Below are 6,279 nucleotides of genomic sequence, written 5' to 3' on the forward strand. Positions count from 1 at the left end.
AACCAGCTGCTAGAGGTTTGCCAGGGGCGAGGGAAGCTGGGCGCGGAGCTGCACCTGGTTAACTCAAATAGCAACGGGAACGGTTGGTCCAAGAGGAGATAGAGGCAAGATTGGGGTATAGCCAGCTTAGTTTAGTGGTTTGAGCATTGAACGACGGCTGCGTCTGCACTGCAGAATTAACGCAGTTTGACAATGCTTTAACTGCCATGGCTCATTGCTATGAAATTCTGGGATCTGTAGTTTTGTGAGATGTTTTGCTTTCTCTGTCAGAGCGCACTGGTGCCACAACAAACTACAAATCCTAGGATTCCATACCATAGAGCCATGACAGTTAAAGCGGTGTCAGACTGCATTAACGGTGCAAGTGGCAGCAGCCAACATCTCTGGAGACCAGGGTTCAAATCCCTACTTAGCCATGGAAACTCACTGGTTAACCTCGGACAGGTCACGCACTCTCAGCCTCAAAGTATGGCAAAGGCAAACCCTTCCAAGATGGAAGATGAGAGCCGAAGTCCGGCAACATCTGGAGGGCCATCCCTGTTGGGCGGCGATGTTGCCATAGATGACAATATGGAAAGAATTGGCAGCCCGCAGAACAGCTGGCTGCTTCGTTTCTAAATCCAGGGAGGAGCGCTTGCCCAGATGGGATTAGTGTGTGAATGGAAGATCCGGAGAGGATTAACGCCTCGCAGCACTCAAAGGAAAAGCCCTGGGGGATCAGACACATGGCTGGGGAAAACCCTGGAGGTTAGAGATTTTGGGCAGCAGCACCCACCTCAAGCCATATGTGAGCAGTAAAGCCCAAAGTCCATTTTTTAAAGGGTGCACATGGGATCTGGGAGCAGAGCAGGCGCAAGGCAGTCATGCATCTGGCAGAACAACATGTTCGGAGCTGTGGATGCAGAGAGGAGGGAAGAGGCCCGTGCTGAGAGATGCAATGTGTTGCCAGGCTTTCAAAAATAGCAATAAGAGGGAGACAAAATTCATGACGTACGATCTTGACAATCTGGAAGTAGCTATTCACCAGTTTGCATTCAATCTAACAACCCAATTTTCATCCTCAGCAGCAGCAACTTTGTTTGTTGCATGCCTTCAAATCATTTCTGACTCATGACAACCCTAAGGCTACTCTGTCTCAGAGCTTTCATGGTTTAACCTTGTTTTCTCCTGAGGCTGAGAGTGTGTGAGTTGCACAAGGTCACTCAGTGGGTTTCATGGCCAAGCAGGATTCAAACCCAAATAGTTTCCGACTCATGGCAACCCTAAGGCAATCCTATCTCAGGGTTTTCATGGCAAGAATTGTTCAGTGGCGGGTTGCCTTTGCTTTCTTCTGAGAATGAGAGCCTGAAAGCCAAGGTCGCCAAATGGCTTTCCGTGGTCGATCAGGATTCAAACCCAGAGTTGTAATCCAACACTCAAACCACTACACCCCACTGGCTCTCCTATTTATATTTATATCCCACCTTTTCTCCAAGATTGGGGCTTGATGGAGTTTCCACATCTGATAGCCCAAGAAACATTATCTTATAATAAGGGGCTTCTGGAAACCCTAAGACCAACCCACTGGCATTTAACAGCAGTCCAGCATTGCAAGGGTATATTACAAATGGACTGCTAAGGACTTCTGCTGCATTCTCGCCGCCATTCTCAGGATGCTTACAAGGCAAAGCAAAACAGGCCGAGCGAAAGGAGACTTTGTGGAGGCAGTGAGAAGATCTGGCAGGAAAAAGGTCCAAAATAGAAATCCCAGGAAGAGGAGGAGGGAGGGGGGTAGGAAGCATCCGTGTGGCATCATGTGCAAGGAGACCAAGGCTGTCATGGTATTTTAAAGGGCTTAGAGGTGTCTTAACACATTCTGCTTTTCAAAGCACCCCAAAGCCTTTAAAACGCTTTGGGAGAAGGTTTGGTGCAAAGTGCTTGGATTACAGCAGGAGTGGGAATCGTACCACTCTCCAGATGTTCCTTGATAGTAGCTCCGAGCCTTCTTCACCGTCGATTATATGCTGCTAGGGCTGATGGGAATTGCAGTTCCAGAACATCTCAAAGGCTCCATGACCTCCCCCTCTGGATTTTGTCATTGTTGTGGTGACTCTATTTATAGAGTTTTTCTGGCAAGGTTTATACATAGGAGATTTGCCATTGTCCTCTTCTAAGACTGAGAGAGCATGACTTGCCCAAGGTCCACCAGATGCATTTCCATGGCTGAGTAGGGATTTGAACCCTTGCCTAAGGTTGCCAGATTTAGAACTGCAAGGGACTTTTGTACCATTCATGGCTCTGTAGAAGTGGGAGTTTCAGCCAGTGTTACACAACTAGGCAAGAAGCAACACCTGCTGAAATGTCTGCTTCTGTACAATATTATTCTCTTTCCTACTTATATGTAGAATAACAGAATTGGGAGAGACCCCAAAGACTATCCACTCCAACCCCCTGCCATGCAGGAAGACACAATCAAAGTACCCCTGACAGATGGCCAACTAGAATCTGAAAAACTCCAAAGGAGACTCCACCACTCTCAAGGCAGTGCGTTCCATGGTTGAACATCTCTTAATGTCAGGACGTTCCTAAAGTTTAAGTGGAATCTGTTTTCCTGTAGCTTGGATCTATTGCTCTATGTCCTAGTCTCTGGAGTAGCAGAAAACAAGCTTGCTCCATCCTCAATATGACATCCTTTCAAATTTAAACAAAGCAATCATGTCACTCTTTAACCTTTTCTTTTCCAGGCCAAGCATACCCAGCTCCCTAAGCATCACAGGGCATGGTTTCCAGGTCTTTCACCATTTTGGTCTCTCTCCTTGGGACATGCTTCAGGTTGTCCGCATCCTTCTTGAATTGTGGTTCCCAGCCTTCCTGAAACTCCAGAACTCCAGGTTGTGATACTGTCAGTTAATACCAAAGTGGGCCTGAATCTGTGAGGCTCTGAGCAATGAAAGGACCCACTGGGGTCAGCCCAGTTTCCAAGTGGAGCTGCACAAGCAGAGCATGCCAAGGCTCCAAGTGCACCCCCCCTTTCCTGCCCTCCCTTTAAATTTGACAATTGGAAGAGAACTGGGAACTCCGAGTGCTGGGTCGCTTTATTGATCATCTCGCATTAAACGCTTCGCCCTAAATACATTCTCCATTGATCAGCACTCTGGGGCTCCAGCTTTTTGGCCAACCATGCAATATTGTTGAGCGACCAGAGAGTGAGTAAGTGTCTGTGCGTGTGTGTGTTTGTGTATGTGTGTGTGTGAGAGAGAATTAGGAGGGAGACTGGGTCAGACTGCCAGCTGCATGCAGAGCAAGTGCCCAAGAGAAACGTAACCCATCCTAGGAGTGCAAAGAGGGTTAGAAATGGCAGGGCTGGGGAAGGGTGGTTTCATCTTGTCCCCAGCAAGGGCTTAGAGAGAAGGGAGATTCAGAGCCCTTGGTAAAAATCAACTTTTAAAATCTCCAAACCAAGAGCAAAGATCTTGAAATTTCTATCAATACACCTGTTAGCGGAGTAGGGCACACCAGAGTATTTAGTGGGTGCCACTTACGCCATTCAAAAGATGAACATTTCTCCTCTGAGGACAACCCGGACATACAGATTCTGTGGATAATGATTTGTTTGAAAAGGAGGAAGTAGTACTGAGCTGCAAATACATTTAAACACATCAATATCCTAGCAATTTTTATTGCCCTGCCCACCACCAAAAATACTCAAATTAAAAAAGAAATTCCCAAAAACTCTTTGTCAAAGCTTAGAAAAAGCTAAGAAACACAAATTATCTGGAGTTGTAAAAACATATATAGTTGGGGATTGTTTTTATTTTTGGTTTGCAGTATTTTGCAGAACACGTTGAACATGGGCGGGAATCACAATTGACTGAGAATTGTACGTCTCCGTTTGTCTATGTGGACTCAGTGTCCAAAAGCCAGAACTAAGTGTCCATCTGGGCACGCAACTATTACTTAAAATGCCTTGGGGCATGCTACTTTGAAGATGCTCTGTTTGGAACATACAGTCATGGGGCAAAGTTCTGAAAACTTCTATCCTTGGTTTCTATGCTCAAATTGTATACCAACCGTCCCAAAAGACAGCAGTTCTTAAAAATTCTAGGCTGGAAAAACAGAGAAGCTGGTAAATTAGGCTTTCTCACAAAATGGTTATCACTATTTCACACTAGAAACAACACCAAGCTGTTTTGGACTTATGGTGACCCTAGAACAAACCTATCATGGGTTTTCTTAGTGTTTGCCATTGTGCCTTTCTCTGAGGCTGAGAGAGTGTGACTTGTCTAAGGCCACCCAGTGCGCTCCAATGTCTATAGCTCTATCATACCACTTCTAACTGCCAAGGCTCCATCCTATGGGATCCTGGGACTTGTAGTTTGGAGGCAATGGAGTTCTGTGGTTGATCTCCCTTCCTAAACCCAGAATTCCACAGGACAAAACCATAGCAGTGGAATCTTAGTGCTATAATTTGGCAGCGTAAATGCGTCCCAAGTCTCCAGCCAGGCTCATTTCCTAGAAGCAGACGAAGGAGGAAAGCAAAATGTCAAAGCATTTTGAAGCCAGAGATGATGGTTGAAAGTATTTTCAGCTGTACTTGGGATTGTGTTGCCGAAGCTTTCATAATGGCTGGAACAGAGGAGTGAGCATAGCCAAGTGTGGGCCAGTGTGGTCTGCCAAGCAAGGCCCTTTGGGCTTCTTGTCTTTTAGCAAAATGGACAAATGCATTAATAATTGAACCTTTGCAGTATTGATTGACACGTGTCTGCCATTAGCTGCAGCAGAAGCTAAGCAAATGTTTTTATATCTTAACCATGGCCTTATGAAATCAACTCACCTCTTCCTTGGATGGAAGGGAGAAAACCCAAGCACATACGCTGGATGGTTCTGAGAGGCTGAGGATGAAGAAAGTGGGAGGCCTGGTAGCGCAGCTCATGAAGGAAAGCAACTCTTGGGCTGCAAGCCTGGGGATACTTGCACTGAAATAAGTACCATTAAAAATAATGACACACCGATGATTATGTGTCATCATTTTCTAAAAGATTTCCAACCCATCTTTCAGAACACAGTGATCTCAAGGAAGGTTACAATGCAAAAACATGAAAACACAAACACACACACATACCCAATTATTTAAAATTACCAAATACAGACTGGAACAAAGTATGTGTGTGTGTTTTAAGGCAGCAATGATGAGGCCATATATAAATACCTGAGTAGTACTAAAGGTAGAGCCAGCAATGTCAAAGCCGTGTCTTTAGACCTTCCTAGCCTAATGGCTCTTGGTAGTTTGCTAGAGTAGGGTCTCTGAGTATTAATGCATGAGCTGACTATACAAATGTAGGCAGTATTTCAATCTGCCTCCAAACCATTTAAGACCTTAGAGTCAGTACTCTGAACTGGGCCTACAAGGTAATATCCACTGTAAATGATAGCGAATAGGGATAATATGATTCAAGCATTTTAGACTGTGTATTCTCTACCATTTGCAGTTTGCAAACAGCCTTCAAGGATGGCCCACATAGGGCACATCACAGTAATCTAACCTAGGCAAAACTAAGGTATGGCCCACTTTGGCTTTTTCTAGACAGCGTTGTGGCTGTCAAAAGCAATCCTGGTAGACATGGCACCTGCATCTCCCCAGAGTGGGAAACAGCACTTAACTGTACACCTGGCCCTTTGGTGGGAGGTAAAATGATTGTCATTTTTAAATACCTGAAAGCATGCCATGTAAAAGATAGAGTGAGCTTATTTTTCTGCTGACCCAGAGGCTAGCATGCAAACCAACAGATTCAAATTACAAGGGAAGCAATTCCACCTAAATGTTAGAACTTCTTCATTGTAGTAACTATTCAGCAGTATAAAAGGCTGCCTTTGGTGGAATCTCCTTATTTAAGGGTCTTTTAACAGAGGTTCAAGAGTGTATTAGTTGTGTATTCAAGCATGGCCGGGGGTTGGATTAGATGGCCCTTGTAGCCCCTTCCAATTCTAAAACCCCATGAGTTGTACAAATACAAAGCCAAGAAGGTTCAGGGAGCAACTACTGCCCACAGCGCTCTGTAGTGAAGCAGGAAGGAATGAGCATCAATAAAATTAAGAGGAGAATTAGAGCATTAGACCAGAATTAGAAACTGGATCCAATCTCTTCCTTCTGGAAGACAGGATAAACCTTTAGCTTGCTCTATGAGTAGAGCTAGTCCCAGGAGTTGGAGAGAGGGTCACACAGGCTGCCCTGCAAAGACAAGACTGCAGCCCTATTGCCTAGCAAAACATTGGGGGGGATTTCAGTACAGCTGAAGCAAG

Source organism: Sceloporus occidentalis, unplaced genomic scaffold (assembly GCF_023333645.1).
Source record: "Sceloporus occidentalis isolate IW3139 unplaced genomic scaffold, rSceOcc1.0.p SCAF_13, whole genome shotgun sequence".
NCBI lineage: Eukaryota > Metazoa > Chordata > Lepidosauria > Squamata > Phrynosomatidae > Sceloporus > Sceloporus occidentalis.